The sequence below is a fragment of the Balaenoptera physalus genome, assembly GCF_965194825.1.
Source record: "Balaenoptera physalus genome assembly, chromosome: 3".
Lineage (NCBI taxonomy): Eukaryota > Metazoa > Chordata > Mammalia > Artiodactyla > Balaenopteridae > Balaenoptera > Balaenoptera physalus.
The window spans coordinates 15,161,912-15,185,061 of NC_138890.1; the positions used below are offsets into that span (position 1 = coordinate 15,161,912).

Below are 23,150 nucleotides of genomic sequence, written 5' to 3' on the forward strand. Positions count from 1 at the left end.
CCACCCGCTCATTTTCAATCTGTATGTTTCTCTAGATCTGAATTGGGTCTCTTTAGACAACATATATGTTTTTGTTTGTTTGTTTGTTTTTTGTTTTTGTATCCATTCAGCCAGTCTGTGTCTTTTTGTTGGAGCATTTCATCTGTTTATATTATGGGCAGAGCTGTGTGGGCCCTGTTGGTTGTTTGGCCTGAGGTGACCAGGCACTGGAGCCTACTGGCTTTTGGGGGAGCTCAAGCTGATGACTACTCCCTGATACCTCCACCACCAGTGTCCTCGTCCTTAGAGTGAGCTGCAGCCGCCTCCCACCTCCCCAGTAAACCCTGCAAGAATAGCAGGTAGGTTTGGTCCAGGCTCCTGTGAAGTTACTGATATTTCCCTGGGTCCCAGTATGCATGAGACCTTGTGTCTACCCTCCAAGAGCAGAGTCTCTGTTTTCTGCAGTTCTATGGAGCTGCTGCAATCAAGCCCCGCTGACCTTTTAAGCCAAATGCTCTGGTGGCTCTTCTTCACCATGTCAAACCCCCAGCTTGGGAGCCTGACATAGGGCTCAGAACTCTCACACTTGTGGGAGAACTTCTGCAATGTAATTATTCTCCAGTTTGTGGGTCACCCACCCAGGGGTATAGAATTTCATTATATCGTGAGTGCTCCCTTCCTACCATCTCATTGTTGTGTCTTCTTTATGTCTTTGGATGTAAAATATATTTTTGGTAGGTTATGGTCTTTTTCATCAATGGTTGTTCAGCAGTTATTTGTGATTTTGGTGTTCTCATGAGAGGAGGTGAGCTCAAGCTGCCTCTACTCTGCCATCTTGTCCCTTCTCTCCACATGGGCTTTCTTTGATCTTTTAAAATTATATTTCTTTCTTCTCTTCTAACTGTGTATTTCAAAATTCCCATCCTCCAAGTTACTTACTCTTTCTTTTTTTTTTTTAAATTAATTAATTAATTTATTTATTTATGGCTGTGTTGGGTCTTCGTTTCTGTGCGAAGGCTTTCTCTCGTTGCGGCAAGCGGGCCTTTCACTGTCGCAGCCTCTCTTGTTGCGTGGCACAGGCTCCAGATGCGCAGGCTCAGTAGTTGTGGCTCACGGGCCTAGTTGCTCCGCGGCATGTGGGATCTTCCCAGACCAGGGCTCGAACCCGTGTCCCCTGCATTGGCAGGCAGATTCTCAACCACTGCGCCACCAGGGAAGCCCTACTTACTCTTTCTTCCACCTTATCTGCCCTGCTTCAGATACTCCCTATTGCATTCTTCTTATCATTCATCGAATTTTTCAGCTGCAGCCTATCTGTTTGGTTCTTTTTTTTAATTTCCATCTCTTTGGCAAATAACCCACTTAGTTCATATATTTTATTCCTGAATTCATTGAGTTGTCTTTCTGAGTTTTCATGTGACTCACTGAGTTTCTCACAACTGCTATTTTGAATTCTTTATCACTTAGATCACAGCATTCTATGCCTTTGAGTTTGTACGCTTGAGAATTATCAGTTTCTTTTTTGATGTTATTATTTCCCTGCATGGTTATTTTCATTTTAGTTATGCAATGCTCCTTTCACATTTGAAGTAGCAGACATCACCTTCACTCTTTGCTCTTTGCCTTCAGCAGATGTGGTGTTGTTATGTTCTATGGTGTTGATATTATCTCAGTTTTTCTTCTGTGTTTGTGAAGGATTATTTTCTCCTCTCTTCTTGCTTCCCTTTATAGACAAAATTTTAAGCTTTTATATTTTCTCTGGTCCTTACAATATACCGTGCTGGCTTTTGAAACCCCTCTTTTGTTTTCCACTAGGTGGCACTATAGACAAGTTTGTGATGTCCCTCTTGCCAACCATCATATCCTGTCTTCAGACTCCACTCCCTGTCTACCAGAACTTGTTCTCCCAGATGCACTTGGGAGCACACAGGAGCCAGTAGCAGAGTACAGACATGTGGGTTTGGCATTCGTGCCCATCCAGGTTGCCAGTGGACCTGGTAGGGAGATCCCTGGGGATGGTACTTCCAGAGGCTCATGGGATGACTTCCTGCTCAGCACAATCCCTTTAATATCCCTTAAATTCTGATCTGCCTCTTTCCCAATATCCTCCCTCCCACCAGTTGTAGAACTCCCACCTTAGTACTAGAGGTGCTGGTGCAAAGAAATGGATTTCTCCGACCCTGACTGACCAGATGAAGTAGATGGGTACTCACTCACTGCTTTTCTTTTCCCCTACAGGAGCGGTCACCTCCACCAGATAAATCATTCCCATTCAGTGTTTTCTTGGGGGAGGTCAGCACAGGAAAACTTCCTCTTACCATCTCTGCTGCAACCAGACTTGTATTTTTCTTTTACTTTTCCTTCCAGTGATGCACTGGATTCTCCCCTCAGGAATGCCAGACTTCTGCAAGTTCTTCCATGGGTGAGTGCCTGCCCAGCTCATCATCACCTCATTTTTTGCTTGCTAGCAAACTGAGGAGTCTAAGCAGTTTCTCTGGATCTGCTAATTCTGCAGCCATATAGAGGTTTTTCTGTTGCTACCAGCTTTGCTCATGAGTGAATTTCCTCCCAAGTCCTTGGGAGTAAGGTGCTAGGTCCCAAGGTCCTGGATCCTAGGAACCTGGAGCCCAGAATGGAGTAGGGTCGGCAGTACTCTGGTCCATACAAGACCCCTTATTTCCACTGGGGCTTCCTGGACCCTCTGTCCTGTCTTCCAGGTGGTGGTGTAAATGAGGCAAAGCAGGAAAAGCAGCATCCTCCTTGCTTGTGTTGTTAAGAGTCTGCAGCCTGCTGGTTTCTGCTTTGATTTGTAGGTGCAATAGAGGTAGCAGCTGGTGTAGGGATTGCAGCAGGTGTATAAGCAAGTGCTTTCTAAGAGTTAGAGCAGGCAGGTAGCTAGATATGAGCAGAGAAAAGGGGGGTCATGGACAGAGTGGCAGGAAACCATACATCTTGTGAATGACGGGGGTTCTTGGGCAGACAAAGAAAAGCAGAAACCTCTGGACTGACAGGAAACCATACATCTGTCGTGACAGGGGTCCTAGAGGCAGACAAAGAATGGTGGCAAAAGGTGGGAATCTCTGGTGTTGGAATGTAACTTTTTGCTCATTACAATAAAATTAACCTTGCAGATAAGAAGTTCCCATCATGCACCAAGGCCGTGACACTTCTAATCAAGACCAAATAAGAACAAAAATCCCTCCTCCCCTCAGGAAGGTGTAGCTGGGATAAATAATCAGGAAATACCCGCCTCCCCCCCCAGTGAATATTCCACCCAAACATTTTTAACCAGTTTGCTAAAGGAACTCAGGGCAGCTACTCACATGAGCCTGCTTGCTCTCCTTTCTGAGAGTGTATTATCACTTAATAAATCCTCACTTTGCTTTCTTGGCCTCCGTGTCCTGTCTCTGAATTCTTTCTTCGACGAGACAAGAATCTACTTTCTGGTAATATAAGTGGCACAATGTTACATACACGAACACAAGGTTGGTTTTACCATCCTCTAGTTCAGAAGTCGTTCTTTACTGATAGCGGGGATGCTGTGGAATGTGGGTGACGCGCAGACCTGATCCTACTACACCACTATCACTCACCCACAGGTTCTGCTGTGGTTATGGACAAGTTGATGGGTCATCTGAGAGGAAACCAGGCCACCACAGTTCTCAACCTTGTGTCGAGGCCAGGCCCAGAGCCTGCTCTACTGGCTGCAGGACCCCTGGGGACTGAGGGATAAATATAAGACTGGTGGGGGAGGGAATGCGGACCACATCTCCTGAAGAGGGTTAAGTGCATCCTTTGTGCAGCTGGAAGCACTGGAGGCAGAAAAATAACAACCTATTCACTTGAAATACAAGTCACTTGTGTATTTGCCCTAGGCCTGCCTTCCTAAAAGCTACATTTGCTTGTCAAAAGCATTTGTATTTAGAAACATTTCAAACAAACATTAAAGTAGAAAGAAGAATATACGGACCTCTCCTTATATCCACTGCCCAGTTGCATAACTACCACATTTGCTTCATCTCTGTCCATTTCTTTGCTGAACTCAATCCCAAAGCAAATCCTATATAACTTGTCATTCCACACCTACATAACTCAGGAAGGAGTTTCTAAAAAACATGGGCATTTTCTTACAGAATTTCAGGACCTTGTCATATCCAACAATATTAACAGTAATCCTTGGTAGTGCTTAATGCCCGGTGCATAATTAAATTTCCATGATGGACGTAAATATATCTTTTTAGTGCTAGTTTTTGGATTTGGAATCTAAATAAGGCCCACTCAGTCCCCTTTCTGTCCGTACCTCTCCCCATGCCAGGGACGCATTCTCGTGGTATTTCCTTCTTGTAGAAATGAGCTCTAGAGTCCACTTTTGCTTTCTGTTTTCTAATAATCATTGTAGTTGAAGGACACTGCATTTGCTTGTTATTTACTCAGATGCTGTTTATAACTTACAGGACAACATTCTTGTCCCTGGACATGCCACACATAGAATTTGGGATGTTTCCCTTGTTGACTGAACAAAAATTGCACAACCTAAAAGTAAAGAATTATGTTTTATTTGGTGGTCTTACTGAGGACTAATAGCCAAGAAACAGCCTTTCTGATTGCTCTGAGGAACAGTTCCAAAGGGGTAAGGGAGGAGCCAGGATATATAGGAGATTTTGTGGAAAAAAAACAACATGTAGTCGAACATCAAAAGATTACCGCTAATCACACAAAAAATACAGACAACTCAAGTTAATAATTTTAGTGTTTTTCTATGTAAGGGCACATGCAAGAGTCTGGGCTTATCGAAATCATTTTTTTTGATATGCATCTTAATATCTAGGGCCATTATCCCGTTTTTTCCATTTTTCTCCATCCTGAATTCCCCTTAGGGTGCAGCTGCAGTGGCTGATGGCTTTAAGGCCCCAACATCTTTTGTTTACTGAAATCGCAGGTGACATTCTTTGTATACACCCTCATGTGAGAAAAACAGAAAATGGATTCAAACCAGGTCTCCTGGGTTCTGTGGCTTCAGCAGATTTAGGAACCCTCTGTGATTGTGTGAAATGTTGAGTGTGGCCTTTTTTTGGGTGGTGGGGGGGGTGGTGGGGGATGTTGCTTAAAGATTTAATAAAATTCTCAAAGTCCCGGGACTTCCCTGGTGGCTCAGTGGTTAAGAATCCACCTGACAATGCAGGGGACATGGGTTCGAGCCCTGGTCGGGAAAGATCCCACATGCTGCGGAGTAACTAAGCCCGTGTGCCACAACTACTGAGCCTGTGCTCTAGAGCCCATGAGCCACAACTACTGAGCCCAAGTGCCTAGAGCCCGTGCTCCACAACAAGAGAAGCCACTGCAATGAGAAGCCCATGCACCATAACAAAGAGGAGCCCCTGCTCGCCGCAACTAGAGAAAGCCCGTGCGCAGCAACGAAGACCCAACATAGCCATAAATAAATAAATAATTTAAAAAAAAATTCTCAGAGTCCCTTTGTTGAAGGAAAGGTAAGTGACAACTGGCTTAGAAGGGCACTCCCCCAAATCTTTTGAATGAAACAATTCTGGGATCTTACTGCCAAAGCAGAGAAGAAAAATGAGAAGACAGAAGTGGGAGAAGAAGGCAGGTAAGGACAGAGACAAAGACTGAGCAGAGAGAGAGAGTTATGGGAAAGGCAGGTTCTGTGACAGAGCCCCTCAAAATGGGTAGAGGTACAAACCTGCTCTTAATATCAAGCCCCTTGCACCTGGCCTGCATTTTCAGTCCAAACTCAAATGGAGACTTCAGTGGGTAAAAACCAGTACCAGGACCAAGGTCTGGGCAGGATCATTCAGGATTGGCCCATTTGGAACCACAGTGTCCAATGAAAGTCAAGGCCAAACTGACCATGCATCATCAGTTATCAGGCAGATTACTCCTATTCACTTTGCATTAGTGAGGTGTAAACACCTCACCAGTTTTCATGTTGGATTGGTCCTAACAGTTTAGAAAAAAAGAGAGTGTAATTCAAGTTTTTAGTTTACTCATTTACGTGAATACTCGTTAGGTCAGCTGGCCACTTAGTCTGCCAAGTAAGCGAGCAAGAAATGAACCATTACACATTTTGAGCCATTACACATTTTGGCTCTGATACAGCAGTCTGACACTTCAACTCTCATAGAATTCAACTTTTTCTCCTGACATACACTTGGCTCTGGAGTATTTGTTTTTATCCTTCATGTGACAAAAAATATCTGTAATACTGGAAACGGAATGGGAATGGAGAAGTGGGGGCAGGTATCCAGCCATACAGGGAAGCACGGGGAAGCATGAGCACCTCCTTCCCAATCCATCTTCAACTCTTCCCTCCTTCTTTCATTTCTTCCTCCACCCACAGCTCTGATCACTTCTGGGTTGAGACGGACAGCAGTGCATTGCCAGGAACAGCCTAGACAGAAAGGTGGGTGGCAGTTCTGGAGAGGGGAGAGACAGTGAGCCTGGTCTTCCCAGGTACTTATCTGCCCTGTGCTGCAATCCCAGATACCTCTCTCTTCTCCTTTCTTCTCTTGCCCTTCCTCTCACTCTCCACCACAGGTTTCAGAGACGTTCCCACAGGCCTGTTGTGTCACCACGCAGGCATATCTCTGCTCCTCCCCAAGGATGGTCTCTACTGACGTTCACTTCTGTGAGTCTCATGTCTGGAAGTTCCTCCCAGGCCATGTCATCAGTGTGCTTTGTGTCTTAGGTCAGCTCTTCCCTGTCCAGTAGCCATCCAAGCATTGATTTCTTGAGGGAAATCTAGACAAAATGTCACCTGCCATTTCAGTAATCAGTGAATGTTGCAGCTACCAAGTCATCAGCCTCCACAGCCAATCAAGATGGTGCAACCTGAGAGGAACTAAGGATGGAGATAAACAGGATACTGGCCCTAGATGGTTAAGGTGCATATCAAAGGAATAATTCAATAAGCCCAGATTCTTGCATCTTCCCATTCAGAGAAAAGCACTAAATTCATTAACTAGAGATGTCAGACTGTCTTTAATTAACAGTAATCTTTTCATGTTCAGACTACCTGTTTTTGGGGGGTCTTTTGTTTGCAAAAACTCTTATATATCCTGGCTCCGCCCTCACCTCTTCAGAACAGTCCCTCAGAGCTATCTGAGAGGCTGTATCCCAGTCTAAAATCCTCAGTAATGCCCTAAATAAAATATAATTCTCAGCTTTTACATTGTACATTCTTTTTTAGTTGACAGAAATAGCTAAGAGCTCAACACTTGAAAATGGTTTCTTTTGCATCTCAGTGAGTGTGTGAGTGTGTGTGTGTGTGTGTGTGTGTGTGTGTGTGTGTGTGTGTACATGTGGTCACCTGTGCTGATGGGGAACTGGAACTGGGCCAGTGGAAATGGGGTTAGGGTGAGACAGAGACTGAAGGGGCTATACCCTGGAGCCCTCTCCCCACTCCCATGAGCTGGAAAATGAGGGGCTTGTTTGGGAGAAAACTCTTCCAGAGACAGACTCTGTTTTGAGTTTCTGGCTGTTTTGAGTTTCTGGGCTATATTAAGTTGGGGCCATACACCCCAGGTTAAAGGAAGAGTGGGGAGTCAGAGCTGGCTGCTCAAATATACCTGTGAATTTGCTAAGTGGTATACATCCAACATCATTCATTACAGCTTCACCGTAGATGGAGTTCCATCTGTTAGTTATGTGATGATACAACCATATATGTAGAATATTATGCAGCATGAAAGAGTGAGAATGATCTCTATGTACTGACATGGAAAGATCTCTACAAAAGATTGTTTAGTGAAAATTGCTGTCTATTATGCTACTTTTCCAGAGAAAAATAAGAATCCATATTATTTCCTTATATATGCATAAGGAAACTATAGAAAATATATCTACAAGAAATTAAGCTGTCATATAAAGAAGACTTATGTAAAATATAAATAAATAAATATAAAAATTTTTAAAAGAAAACATGTAAAAGACTTATGTAAAGAAGACTTATTCACAGGTCAGAACTTCACTATAGTAGTGGTCGGTTCTTCTCAATTATCCTATGGATTCAATTCAATCTCAGTCTAAACCCCAGAAGGATGGATGGATAGATGGATGAATGGATGGATGGATGGATTTATTTACTTATTTATTTATTATTTAAAATTTTAAAATAGAGGTAAATTCACATAGCATAAAAATTGCCATTTTAAATGACCATTTTAGTGGCATTCAGTACATTCACAATGTTGTGCACTCTCTGTGTACTTCCAAATATTTTTATTGGCAATGAAAATTTGGAAAAATTTCCAAACATTTTCAGCACCTGAAAAGGAAACCCTGTACCCATCAAGCAGTTGCTCCTAATATCCCCCTCCCCATAATGCTGGTAACCACCACTATTAGTTTCCTATGACTGCTATAACAGAGTACCACAACCTGGTCAGCGTATAAAAAAAGAAAAGCAGAAATTGATCCTCTCATGGTCCTGAAGGCCAAGAGTCTGAATTCAGTGTGTTGGCAAGGCTTCCAAGGCTCTAGGGGAGACTTCTTTTGTTGACTGAAGAAAGATGCTCAACCTAAAAATTGACAGTTATGTTTTATTCAGCAGACAAAACTGAGGACTTAAGCCTGGGACGCAGCCTGTCAAATATCTCTAAGGGACTCCTCCGAAGAGGTAAGGGAGGACACAGGATATATAAGAGTTTTTGCAAAAAGAGCAGGTAGTTGGAACATCAAGAGATTACTGTTAATTAAAGAAAACCATACATCTCAAGTTAATGAATTTAGCACATATCTATGTATGAGAAGATGCAAGAGTCTGCTCATTGAAATCATTCTTTTGATATGCACCTCAGCTACCTGAGGCCAGTATCCTGTGCTTTCTCATCCTGAGTCTCCTCAGGGTGCATCACTGGGGGTGGCTGCAGTGTGAAGGCTTAATGGTTCAATATCCTTTGTTTATTGATATGGCAGGCAGCATTCTTTCATTGACATTTTCTTGCCTCTTTGAGCTCCTGTTAGCCACAGGCATTGCTTGATTTGTGACAGCCTCACTCCCCTGTCTGCATACATCCTTCCTCACATGGCTGCCTTCCCTTTGTGTCTCTTCTTTTCTTCTTAGGGACACATGGTTGGATTATGACCTACCCAAATTCAGTGCATCTGCAAAGACCGTATCTCCAAATAAAGTCACATTCATGGCCACTGGAGGTTAGAACTTCAGCATATCTTTTGGGGGATGCAATTCAACCCATAATGCCACCAATCTGCATTCTGTCTCTATGGATTTACCTTTTCTGGATATGGGATTTGGATTTTTATTGTAGATTGCCATGCTGATTCTAAAATTTACATGGATGAGCAAGGGGCCCAGAATAGATGGGACAATTCTTGGATTCTCAAGCCTGGGTTCTCTGTCTTCCTCCTAGGAACCAAGAACCCACTCCCTTTTGCCAGCTCCATGTGGGTGAGGAAGAGGGCCTGGGAGAGGAGAAGTGCGAGGAAGTCAGAGCTGGGGGAACCTCTCCGAGGGCCAGGGAGGGTGACACTGCCTGCCTTCTTGTGAAGGTAAGCTGCAGACCTGGAGGACATCATGGGAACTGAGATTACGGGAAGAGCTTCAGAGGTGTGGCTGGAAGCAGATTCCAGGGCTATGGAATGAGAGGAGACACAGCCAGTTTTGTTGTTATTCACTGTGCTGTTTGTCATCCTGGGGTGCCTGTTTCCAGAGCTGGGAGGCCCTTACTATTTGGCAGAATGATTCTGCCAGGTCTGCCTCTTCCCTCTCCCTCCTGCCTCTCCTCCTTCTACAAAGGGATTACAGGGGATTGGAGGTCGGCCGGGGGAGGCTGGTACAGAGAGATTTGGAGCAATCGCTTGTTGACTTCCTTACTGAACAAATTCACAGTCGGGGTGCCAGCACCCCACTCTGGAGGAGCCCAACTCTTGCTCCTCATGATGCAGTTTTCGGCAGAGCTGAGAGACTGTCCAAAGTCCTGTGAATTGGGTACCTACATCATATCAGACCAAATCGTTGGGCAGACCTGTAGTAACCATGTTTCCTTTTTATTGTTCACATACTTATAATCTATGTTATCTCATGTTTTGCCTTAAATAAGTTTTCAAGCAAAGTAGAAGCGTAAATATATGATAAACACTAAGTGCTTTTAAAAAATTCAGCTATGTTTACGGGATTTTCCACCCTGAAGGTAGACATGGGCAAACACCTGTCACAGACAGTTCCTTCACTTTCGCCTGGCATCGGCATGTTGGAGTTGTGTGTTAGTCCAGTTTCCAAAGAAAACAGAGCCTGAGGCAAACATGTGCTGGCACTTTAGCATATCCCTTCAGTGAGGGCTTCTACATTTTTGTCTTCTATCAACAGATGATTAGAAACACCCCTCAAGTGTAACACCACTACAAGGGTGGTCTCAAACTTGGGCTTGTATGTGAATTCCACAGAGGACGAGAGCTCCTAAACACTGTTTGCTGGGCCCATCCCTGCATCTCTGATTCAGTGGGGTCTAGAATTTGCATTTCTAACACATCCTCAGGGCATGCTGATACTGAAAGTATGGGACCATGCTCTGAGAACCACAAACCATCCTCCTGCCAATCCTAAATTCGACCTCAGCAAGTGTCACCTCCTCTGCAAAGCTTCTGGGCCCTTCAGCTTCAAGGCCCTAGCACCCTAAAAGAGCCTTATCTGTGGCTCCCTCCTTCCAGCATTGTGGGTAAATGCAGTGTTTCCTTTCTGTTTTTGATAGTTTTACTTTAAAAACTAAGGTGTGGAGAGTCAAAGTTGAACCATTGTTTACTGATTGGGCCTGTGGGCAGCTGGTCATCACAGCACAGAGCTGATTATGAGGAAGTTCAAAGGTTCCTTTTGTGTTTCTTTCAGAAGCCAGTGGAAAACTGTGAGCAGTCGGTCTGAAATTTCCTGGGACGGGGAGAGGGGATGGAGAGGTTGGTGGTGGGGCGGGAAATAATCGATACATCTCACAGCCCCTGTCTCCTCCTGTCCTGCTAACTCCCAGCACTCAGGGGACCCGGGTGAGTTGGTGATTATGGGGGCAGGAGAGCTGACCCTGCCCGAAACCTCTTCTTCTGGGTCCTGGGCCACAGGCACCAAGCCAGCCACAGCTGGTCTCCTGTGTGATCCTCCTTCCCTTCCTCTTCCCCTTGGTCATGTGGGCCCCAAGCTCTCCACGTTCCCAACCTCCCAGGTAGCCAGATCACAGACTTTGGCAGGGGGTTCTCATTGCTCCAAAAAGGACACTGATCCCCCAGTGGTGCAAAGGCCACATGCAGTTAGTGCCTGGGTGGGGACCAGAACTGGAGTTCCTGTCTCCTTGTCACATTCCTGACCCTTTGGTTCCCTCCACAGGGCCTCCTCCCTCAACACCCACTAGCCCCATGTGTGTAGGACTAACATTTCAGAAGATCCCGTGTTAACCCTGGGGAAGTTCCAGGGGGGAAGCTGTGAGTAAGAGATAAAGGAGAAATCTGGCAGAGGAAGACCTGAGGATGTAGGACACCAGATGTGAGATCAGAGGAGCGTTTTATAGCCCAAACCCACCCTTGCCTTGGAAGGGGCCTGGGGTAACAGAGGGGTGGTCAGCAGGAATGTCCCCTCTGAGAATGCTGAAGGAAAGCCCATGTGCCCAGGCTCTTGGTTTCATGTCTGGTTGGCATGGCAGTTGACAATCCCACTGGCCACCTCACACAGAAGTCCTCCCAGCTCATAGCAAGGGTTTGGATGCGGCCACCACTGGGCTTCACAGCCCCAGATAATCCTCTCCCTCCTTAACTTTTAAGCTTATTTTTTTTCTTTCTTTTAAAACCGTTACCAAATTAGGACATATGGACCCCCCACTCAGGCCATAGACTGGCCAAGGCCCCCTGTCTCTCAGTGGAGAACGTACTTTTTCCATGTGAGTTTGCACAGCCAAAAATGAAACCAAAGCTTAGACTGGAGTGGCGCAAGCTTTATTCAATGGCCAGAGAATGGAGAATTGGGAACTTAGTTCACAAATCGACTTCTCACCTTAGTGGCAAAGAGGATTTGCTCTTAAGGGGTGAGAACAATGAGGGGTGAGACTAACGATGGGAAGGCATAGGCATTAGTTTTCTGGGAAAGAGGCAGGACTTTCCTGGAACTGGGATGCCACTCCTTTTCTGTCCTTTTTTGGTCTGTGACTTCCGTTCATGGCCGCCTGTAGGTGTGTCATTTAGTGGCTAATGCAGTAAAATCAGCGTATAATGAGACTCAAGGTCTGTTGGAGGTCAGATTTGGCACCATCTTGGTTTCAGCTGGTTCTATCTGGTTTTTGTCTTTCTCTTGCTATGGCTTCCTTTCTCTGCGTTCTGACCTTATGACTTAAAGATATATGTTAGTTCTTGTTCAACAGAGGTGTTGGTGGGTTTTTAGCAAGGGTCTGTGGCGACTCTGGTAACAAAATCAATCAACTTTTTTAGGCCTGCTGTCCAGATTAAATTGGCCCTGCTGTCCAGATCATGGCAAAGCACTGTCTTTGTTTTGTGCACAGCACGCCTGTTTTTTTTTGTTTTTTTTTTTTAAAGATTGATTGATTGATTGATTGATTGCTATGTTGGGTCTTCGTTTCTGTGTGAGGGCTTTCTCTAGTTGTGGCAAGTGGGGGCCGCTCTTCATCGCGGTGCGCGGGCCTCTCACTATCGCGGCCTCTCTTGTTGCGGAGCACAGGCTCCAGACGCGCAGGCTCAGTAATTTTGGCTCACGGGCCCAGTTGCTCCGCGGCATGTGGGATCTCCCCAGACCAGGGCTCGAACTCGTGTCCCCTGCGTTAGCAGGCAGATTCTCAACCACTGCGCCACCAGGGAAGCCCACACCTGTTGTTTTTAATATTAGCTCATTAGTGAATCAGGTCCCGTTCCTGCCCCATGCCCTCATTCTTCTCCTCTCCCACACAATGGCAATTGTTTCCTTTGATAAAAATTGTTGAATTCAATTTCATCTTTAAAAATTCTGTGCTGTATTTTTATTTTAAATTTACACAACTAGTGCTATCCTCTGGAACAGATTCTTTCTTACTTCTTCCTCACAGCATTGTGTCCACCTTGCCGTGTGGACAGACAACTACATGATAATCCACAGCGAGTCCTTGCTGCATCCTACTCATATCACATCCCTTTCCCATCACCCAGGCTGGCTCCCAATCTCTGCTACCAACTCTGCTGCAATGCACATTTGGGCCATGTTCCCGCCTATGCCTGTGTGAGAAATTCTGGCACTGACGACTTTGCCTGACTGCTCTCCAGAAAGACTGCGCTACCTGCCCTGGGGCCAGCAGAACAAAGATCTTGCTTCCCTCCATCTCCCCCCACAAGTGACCCTCCTCTCATTTCTCATATTTGATAGGCATGGAGGGGTGTCCCTCTTTTGTCTTCATTTCCAATTTTACTCATGACACTTGATTTTGAGCAACCTTTCACCTATCTGTTGGCCGTTCTTTTTTCAATTTCTATAAATTGCCTCTTCACAATTTTATTTTTCCATAGTGATTCCTGTCCATTTCTTCTCAGGTTGTAGAAGTTGCTGGTATATTCTGGCCATTGACAGCTGCTGTAAATGTATTTTTTCATTGGTTCTCTTCTGTGGTGTATGTGGTGACCACCTTTGAAGAGGTATCTTCCTTTTTGCTGTCATCAAAGCTAACAATTTTCTTCCTAGGTTTTTGTTTTAGAGATGTTTTTAAAAATAATATCACCTATTCTTTTCATAAGACTTTTTTATTGGTAACATCTTACGGAAAAATGCGAATGAACTTTTTGGCCAGCCTTATATTTTGAGATAATTGTATATTCACATACAGGGTTTTTTATTTGTCATTTTTTTTAATGTAGCAGTGTGTACATGTCAATCCCAAATCTATCCCAAATACCAATCTATCCATCCCCCACACCCTTCCCCCCCGGTAAGTTCGATCTTTAAGTCTGTGAGTCTGTTTCTGTTTTCTAAATAAGTTCATTTGTATCATTTTTTTTAGATTCTACATATAAGCGATATCATATAATATTTGTCTGACTTACTTCACTTAGTATGATAATCTGCAGGTGCATCCATATTGCTGCAAATGACATTATTTCATTCTTTTTTATGGCTGAGTAATATTCCATTGTATACATATGCCACGTCTTCTTTATCCATTCCTCTGTCAGTGGACATTTAGATTGTTTCCATGTCTTGGCCATCGTAAACAGCACTACAACGAACACTGGGGTGCATGTATCTTTTCGAACCATGTTTTTCTCTGGATATATGCCCAGGAGTGGGGTTGCTGGATCATATGATAGCTCTATTTTTCATTTTTTAAGGAACCTCCATACTGTTCTCTATAGTGACTGCACCAATTTACATTCCCATCAACAGTGTAGGAGGGTTTCCTTTTCTCCAAACCCTCTCCAGCATGCACTTATTTATTTGTTTGTTTGTTTGTTTGTTTTTGGCTGTGTTGTGCCTTTGTTGCTGCATGCGGGCTTTCTCTCTATTTGCAGCAAGTGGGGGCTACTCTTTGTTGGGCTGCTCAGGCTTCTCATTGTGGTGGCTTCTCTTGTTGCAGAGCATTGGCTCTAGGCATGCAGGTTTCAGTAGTTGTGGCACGTGGGCTCAGTAGTTGTGGCTCGCAGGCTCTAGAGCACAGGATCAGTAGTTGTGGCACATGGGCTTTGTTGCTCCATGGCATGTGGGATCTTCCTGGACCAGGGCTCGAACCCTTGTCCTCTGCATTGGCAGGTGGATTCTTAACCACTGTGCCACCAGGGAAGTCCCCTCTCCAGCATTTACTGTTTGTAGATTTTTTGATGATGGTCATTCTGACTGGTGTGAGGTGATACCTCATTGTAGTCTTGATTTGCATTTCTCTAATAATTAGTGATGTTGAGCATCTTTTCATGTGCCACTTGGTCATCTGTATGTCTGCTTTGGAGAAGTGTCTATTTAGATCTTCTGCCCATTTTCTGATTGGATTTTCTGGTTTTTGGATATTGAGCCACATGAGCTGTTTGTAAATTTTCGAGACTAATCCTCTGTGGGCCACATTGTTCGCAAATAGTTTCTCCCATTCTGTAGGTTGTCTTTTCACTTTCTTTGTGGTTTCCTTTGCTGTGCAAAAGCTTTTGAGTTTAATTAGGTCCCATATGTTTATTTTTTTTTCCATTACCCTGGGAGACAGATTTAAAAAGATATTGCTGCAATTTATCTCAGGGAGTTTTCTCCCTATGTTTTCCTCTAAGAGTTTTGTAGTATCCGGTCTTACATTTAGGTCTTTAATCCATTTTGTGTTTATTTTTTATGGTGTTAAAGAATGTTCTAGTTTCATTTTTTTTACATGTAGCTGTCCAGTTTTCCCAGCATCATTTATTGAAGACACTGTCTTTTCTCCATTGTATAATCTTGCCTCCTTTGTTGTAGATTAATTGACCATAGGTGCATGGGTTTATTTCTGGGTCTTTTATCCAGTTCCTTTGATCAATATTTCTGTTTTTGTGTCAGTACCATACTGTTTTGATTATGGTAGCTTTGTAGTATACTCTGAAGTCATGGAATCTGATTCCTCCAGCTCTGTTTTTCTTTCTCAAGATTGCTTTGGCTATTTGGGGTCGTTTTTGTCTCCATACAAATTTTATTTATTGTGGTAAAATATGTGTAACAACAAACTTACCATCTTCTAAAAAAACTGAGGTATAATTGACTGACAATAGTATATTACTTTCAGGTGTACAACAAAATGATTCAGTATTTTTATGCATTATACAATAATCATCATGATAAGTCTAGGTAACTTCTATCACCATACAAAGTTATTACAACATTATTGACTATATTCCCTATGCTTTACATTACATCCCTGTGACTTCTTTATTTTATCAGCCAAAGTTTGTATCTTAGTCTCACTCACCTATTTCATTCATTCCCCTACCCCCTCCTTCTGGCAGCCATGAGTCTATTCTCTGTAGTATCTATGAGTCTCTTTCTGTTTTGTCATGTTTCTTCATTCATTTTGTTTTCTAGATTCCACATATAAGTAAAATCATATGGTGTTTGTGTTTCTCTATCTGACTTTCACTTAGGACAATATCCTCTAGGTCCACCCACATTGTCACAGATGGTAAGATTTCATTATTTCTTATGGCTAATATTCCATTGTGTGTGTTTGTGTATATATATATATATATATATATATATATATATATATATATATATGCCACATTTTCTTTATCCATTCACCTATCAATGGAGACTTAGACTGCTTCCATATTTTGGCTATTGTAAATAATGCAGCAATGAATTTTGGGGTGCATATATCTTTTCAAATTAGTGTTTTTATTTTCTTTGGAAAAATACCCAAAAGTAGAATTGCTGGATCGTATTTTAGTTCTATTTTTAATATTTTGAGGAACTTCCATACTCTTTTCCATAGTGGCTGCATCAATTTACATTTCCCTTTAATTCGGTAAGAATCGTACACTCTCAGAAGGGAGAGCGGGCAGGCTCATGTGAGTAGCTGCCCTGAATTCCTTTGGCAAACTGGTTCTATGGTGTGTAAAAATGTTTGGGCAGAATATTCATTGAGGAGGGGAGGGGGTTTATTGTGTTGATACTTCCTGATTTTCATCCCAGCTCCACCTTCCCAAGTGGAGGAGGGATTTTAGTTCTTATTTGGTCTTTTTTTTTTTTTTTTTTTTTTTTTTTTTTGGCTGTGTTTGGTCTTTGTTGCTGCACGTGGGCTTTCTCTGGTTGTGGCGAGCGGGGGCTACTCTTCGTTACGGTACACGGGCTTCTCATTGTGGTGGATTCTCTTGTTGCGGAGCACGGGCTCTAGGCCCGCGGGCTTCAGTAGTTGTGGTGCACGGGCTTAGTTGCTCCGCGGCATGTGGGATCATCCTGGACGAGGGCTCGAACCTGTGTCCCCTGCATTGGCAGGCGGATTCTCAACGACTGCACCACCAGGGAAGCCCCTTATTTGGTCTTGATCAGAAGTGTCATGGCTTCAGTGCATGAAGGGAACTTCTTATCTGCAAGGCTAATTTTACTGTAATGAGGGCATAATGAGCAAAAGGTTACATTCTGACCCCCAGAGATTCCCACCTTTTGCCACCTTTCTTTGTCTGCCTCTAGGACTCCTGTCACCACAAGATGTATGGTTTCCTGCCACCTGGCCCATGACCCCCTTTTTCTCTGCTCATATCTAGCAATCTGCCTGCTCTAACTCTTAGAAAGCACTTGCTTACACACTTGCTGCATTCCCTACACCAGCTGCTACCCCTGTTGCATCTACAGCTCAAAGCAGAGACCAGCTAGAAGCAACCTCTTAACAACACAAGCAAGGAGGGTGATGCTTTTCCTGCTTTTGCCTCATTTACACCACCACCTGGAAGACATGACAGAGGATCCAGGAAGGCCCAGTGGAGAAAAGAGGTCTTTTGTAAACCAGAGAAGTGCCTCCCTTACTCCATCCTGGGCTCCAGGCTCCTCTGGCCAGCAGCTAGTCTCCGGGGCTCTCTCCAAAATCCCACCACTCTGTCAACACCTGTTCCTAGGTCTCCAGGACACCCTCTGTGGGGAAAAGACTCTTTCCCAGTGTTGATGGATCTGTTACAGAACCGTTGACTGAAACCTCCCTCCTTGGCCAGGCACAGTGATAACCACTTGCATGAGTTGTCTCACAACAAGAGGTCCCAATAATGAATGCCGTGCTACCACTGAAAACTAACCAGAAGAATCTGGGAGGATCCAAAAGGAGGGAGGAGACACCAGTCCCTGTGTCCTACCAACCTCCCAGAATCCTCCTCACTGGAATCCATCTTGGCTGAGAGATGTGTGCCACCAGGAACGACCCTGAGTCAAACCAAATATAGGCCAAGCAAGATGATTGTCCAGAGACAATCCAAAAACTAACCCCATTACCATACAACCCAAGACTGTGAGCCACGTGGCAGAGCAGTTCTCCTGGGTTCCCTTACCCTGCTGCTCTCAACCCAGGTGCCACTTCCCAATAAAGTCTTTTGCTTTGTCAGTACGTGTGTCTCCTCAGGCAATTCATTTCCGAGTGTTAGACAAGAGCCCACTCTTGGGCCCTGGAAGGGGGTCCCCCTTCCTGCAACAGATCTGTCCTTAGAATGCATTTCTAAAGGAACCTGGCTATTCCCTGACCCTCCTTCTCGTCCCAAGTATAACTCACCTCAGTTAGGTTTCCCGGGCTACCTCTATTTCATCACCTCCTGAGGGTTGACACCACTGCCCACACTGGGAGGTGGAGGATTGAGCAGCTGAAATCAGTTCAAGACTGGATGGTGGCCTCCGAGAAGGGGCCATCTCTAGAGGGAGGGACCTGGATAGGCCCCTGTCCTCTGCTTCCCCTTGTCCAAACCCTCCCAGTGTGGCTTTTGTTCCCATCCCTGTCTCCTTTCCTTCTAACCTGATTTTAGGTGCAGCAAGATGTAGAGGGATATGGAGTCCCGTGTGATTCCCCAGGACTCCTAGTTCCTGGGGAAGCCCCAGAGCCCAGCTCTACCGCTAGTGACACAACTCCCATTGTGCAGCTCTGTGTATACCCACCTCTCCCAGTCCCCAGCCAGCCCTTCACCCAAGTCACTGCCCACTCACCTGCCTCAAAAAGAAAAGAGATTTAGTATTTCAGAGACTGTTGTCCAAGTTACACAGTTAGCAAGGACCAACCCAGGGCTGGACCCCAGGGCTTCTGAGTCCTTGAGGGGTGGGAGTGTGGTGGCAAAATCACTGCGGTTTCCCTCCAGACTTGCAGGGATCCTCTGTGTGCTCTGAAACCTCATGGCCTGGCTTCTAACCCAGCACTACTGCTTCCCAGCTCTGTGATCATGAGCAGCGGCCTAACCTCTCTGTGCCTGTGTCCTCATCTCTAAAGTGGGGATCATGCAAAGGGCTTGAACCAGTGATGTCAGAACAACTCAGGTCACTTGTGACCTAGAGATGGGACCCTCTGCCCTTCCCAGTGTTCCACTCTCTGCTGTTCTTGCACATGTGGAATCAGAGGCTCAGCCCAACATACCTGGGTACATTGCCTTCATGTGCCTGGAGGACCAGATGGTCACCTAGTCTGACAGTGAGCATCGGAACGTGGAGTCCTTGATGCCAGGGGTCCGAGACAGGAGGGAGCCTCCTGGGAGTAGAAGTGACCTGGGTGCTGGGCTGGCAGTGCTTGTTCCAGGACTACCTGCATGCCATGATGGGCGACTTCAGTGACAGCCAAGGTGAGTGATTCAGGAGGCAGCACAGCTTCCTGCTGCAGAGACCCCAGGCCTGAGGTCCAGGGCCTCTCACCTCACCCAGCAGGTCAGGGGGCAGCAATGCAGCCCCTGCTTGGCTGGCCAGTGCCAGTACCCTGGGGAGGGATAGGCTGTCAAGGTTGGGGTGGGGGAAGCAACCCTGAAAAATGGGCAATTCACCTAAAAGCCCTGTGTAGAGGGGAGGATCATAAAACAGACTCAGAGGACTTCCAGTCATCCACGTTCAATGTCACCGAAAAGCACAAATACCAACTGCGCGTTTTGAAAGGGTCCTCAGACATTTTTTAATTTATTTTGCATGTTAAATATACATAAAACCTTTTCAAATAGTAAATATTCTCAATAATAAAATTTTAATAGTGACAATGTGTTTGAATATGCATCATTATTTTTGTTTTTTTAATATCTATTGGAGTATAGTTGATTTACAATGTTGTGTTAGTTTCAGGTGTACAGCAAAGTGAATCAGTTATACATATACATATATCCACTCTTTTTTTTTTTTTTTCAGATTCTTTTCCCATATAGGCCATTACAGAGTATTGAGTGGAATTCCCTGTGCTATACAGCAGGGTTTTATTAGTTATCTATTTTATATATAGTAGTGTATATCTGTCAGTCCCAATCTCCCAATTTATCCCTCCCCCACCCCTTATCCCCTGGTAACCATAAGTTTGTTTTCTACATCGGGCCTCTACTTCTGAGTTGTGAATAAGTTCGTTCGTACCTGAAAGGGTCCTCAGGCTTTGAGCAGAAAACCAGTGTGTGAGGCAGCCTGCGTGACCCCTGGGTTCTCACCCCCCCCCCACCTCCCACCCTAGAGCACCCTTGATGAGGCTGGGGCCTTCCAGGGTTCACGTTCTCCAGCTCATGGCCAGATTCAAGGTCCCGGCTGATGGCAGCGTCCAAGGGTTTTGTCAGTTTGCTCTGATGTGGAGGACTACATCACTTAGAGACTGATGGCTGCCATCATGTCACCCTCAACACCAAGTGCAACTGGGAGGCAACGTGGCCATTGAAAAGCAAAGGAAGTCTGGTCTGGGGCATGAGTGTGTCTACCTCCTGAAGAGGTTCCTAAAGGACCAGTGCAAGCCCGTGGGTCAGACAGGTACCCGTCCCTCCAGCCTCTCATCCCAGCAGCTCACCATGTCCAAGGTCCCACCAGGTATAACAGCAGGGTTTGGGACCATCAGTGTTGAAGCGGTGCCCAGTAGAGCTGATGGCCAAGCTGTGCTGCCCACTGCTTCTCCCGTGATTAGAGACTATGCATCCACAATATCAACACCTCATTCAGCAAAGGCGGAAGCACTACCCCCGTGCCTGTCTTCTGGGGATACTAGGCTGAGAACATCCCATTGCCCACCCTGGGGCTTTACCATCTCCTGGACAGAGGCTGTCCTCCTACAGGAAGGGCTGAAAATTAATTAATTTTGAAATTAACGTTGAGCCAGAGCACATGGCACATGAGTCTTGATTCCACATCTAGCAGCACCTGTCTACGTCTCTAGCTCTTCATTTGGAAAACGGGGGTAAACTGCATGCACCTCCACACTGGTACAAGGACCACATGAAATTTTGAAAGTGTTCAGTAAGGTGCGAAACACCGTTCACAGGTAAAGTGACGTCATTATTGTCAATGGATGTAGCAGGACACAGGAGCTTTCTGGGGGCATCTCCTTCCCCCGCGAGTGTACAGGCACTCACCTGAGTTTACCTGAGTGCCAGTGTGAGTGTACAAGAGAGGTTGTGAGGGACTGTCTTTCTCTTGTGTCTCCTTTCAAAATGAGGCTGTGGCTCTGGGTGACCAGAACTCAGTGGATTGGAGAGCAAGCTGAGAGGTGCTTCCAGGACCTGCCCCGGAGGTGCAAACGCACCCCCTTGTCTCACTTAGGGACTAGATGTTTCTGTTTACAGAATGCCTCCTTGACTGGAAGAACAGAAACATGGTGCATTTTGCTAACCCAGCTGGGCTCCATGCTGCCTCTCTCAACCTGCCTCCTCCGACATGAGTCCCAGACCCTCCTCCATTTCCCATCCTGTTGCTGGAGGCAGGTGGCATAGAGCAGCCTTAACTCAGATCTTGTCCTGGGACTTGTAAGGGGGGGGTGGGAGGGAGGTCCAACAGGGAGGGGATATATGTATACATATAGCTGATTCACTTTGTTGTACAACAGAAACTAACACAACATTGTAAAGCAACTATACCCCAATTAAAAACAAATGACAAAACAAAACAAAAAACAGCTCCAAACATGATGGAACACCTGCTGTGCACCCTGCACCCTCAAATGTGTGTCATCTCAGCTAATCAGCCTTCCTTCATTTCCTTGTCTTTTTTTAACATCTTCTAAGCAAAACTCTTTGCTAAACTCTCGGTAGATTACAGTTTACCTCTGTGGTTAGTGAATTTCCAGAACTTCAAAGATCAGATGTATAGAAGAGTCATTTTACCAGCAGTAGAGGCTACCCAGGTGAGGCATTTCAAGCAGGTGTAAAAGGGGTCCTCAACTCACAGACATCTGGGGCTCCAAGGGGAGGGTGCTGGTGAGTGTGAAAACCCAGGTGCTATGGGTTCCCAGAGCAGAAGTCCTGGGGTGCAAGTATTCGCTGCTTGGGGTTTGCCCCCAGAAACCAGGAGGGGGACAGGGGCAGGGAATGCACCCTCTCATCCTGGAAGGGATCAAAGGCTGGGTACCTTTGATCAAAGCTGGGTACCCCGTGTGGCTCCTCCTGGTCCAAGGTGTGGATGGAAAGACTCTCTGGCAGGAAGCTCCAGCACCCTGCATCCCCCCTGTAGCTCTCTCTTCCCCTCCATTAACACCCTCTTCATGGGTTTGCTGCCATAAGGCAGGTTTCTCAGGATAAGGTTGCCAGGACCATGGTCACTTTAGCTTCACATCCTCACTGGCCAGGGGCCCTCATCCACTTCAACTCCTCTCTCTCCTTCTACAGCACACACGCCCCAGTGTCCCTCCTGACTGTGGACCTGGACAACTTTTAGTATTTCTTCTCTTGCCTTGTCTTTCTCTGAAGGTGAGCTAAGCAGACCTTGGAAGGTGGGGGAAGTGTGAGAGAGGGCAAGGGCTCCAGCTCAGAGAACTTTGTGGTTCCTTCCTGCTCTTAGGTGATGGTAGCCGGCACTCCCCCACAGAAGGAGGCCTGTTTACCATCTTCCTTCCTCCTTCCTCCCCTCAAAGCTCTCAAGCCAGAGCAGTGAAGACCTTGGCCAGGGAGCCTCTTATTGGTAGATGAAGCTTACCCAAAGGTTGTTAAGGGTGAGAATTTTTTTTTATAAATTTATTTATTTTTATTTATTTATTTTTGGCTGCATTGGGTCTTCGTTGCTGTGTGCGGGCCTTCTCTAGTTGTGGCAAGCAGGGGCTACTCTTCGTTGCAGTGCGTGGGCTTATTGCGGTGTCTTGTTGCAGAGCATGGGCTCTAGGCGCCCAGGCTTCAGTAGTTGTGGCACATGGGCTCAGTAGTTGTGGCTCGCAGGCTCAGTAGTTGTAGCACACGGGCTTAGTTGCTCCGTGGCATGTGGGATCTTCCAGGACCAGGGCTCAAACCCGTGTTCCCTGCATTGGCAGGCGGATTCTTCACCACTGTGCCACCAGGGAAGTCCCTCGATTAACTAGATTTTTCTGATGCCCAACTTCCTCTATTCTTTCCCCTCCTTGTGTTCTTTTGACAATATTAAAACTAAACAAACGTTGTGTTCTAGACTCAGATCATTACAATCCGGCTTCTCCTCTCCTGTTGTCCTGGCAGGACACCATGTGTGTGGTGGCCCCGAGACAGCGCAAAGCTGTACTTCTGGCCTTTCCCTCTGTTGTGTAAATTGCTCCCCTCACTCGCCCCAATCAGGATCACCGAAGCTCTTCCTATGAATTTTCAAATATCAGAAA

The 23,150-nt window shown here is 45.5% G+C and overlaps 1 long non-coding RNA gene across 1 annotated transcript; it reads right to left on the reverse strand.

Moving 5' to 3' along the window:
* Positions 1-9,986: 9,986 nt before the first annotated feature.
* On the reverse strand, positions 9,987-22,626 carry LOC309658812. The gene is made up of 2 exons (XR_014262411.1): positions 12,811-22,626; positions 9,987-12,493 (listed from the first exon to the last, which is right to left on the reverse strand). It is a non-coding gene; the product is annotated as an uncharacterized lncRNA (long non-coding RNA).
* Between the last annotated feature and the right edge of the window lie 524 nt (positions 22,627-23,150).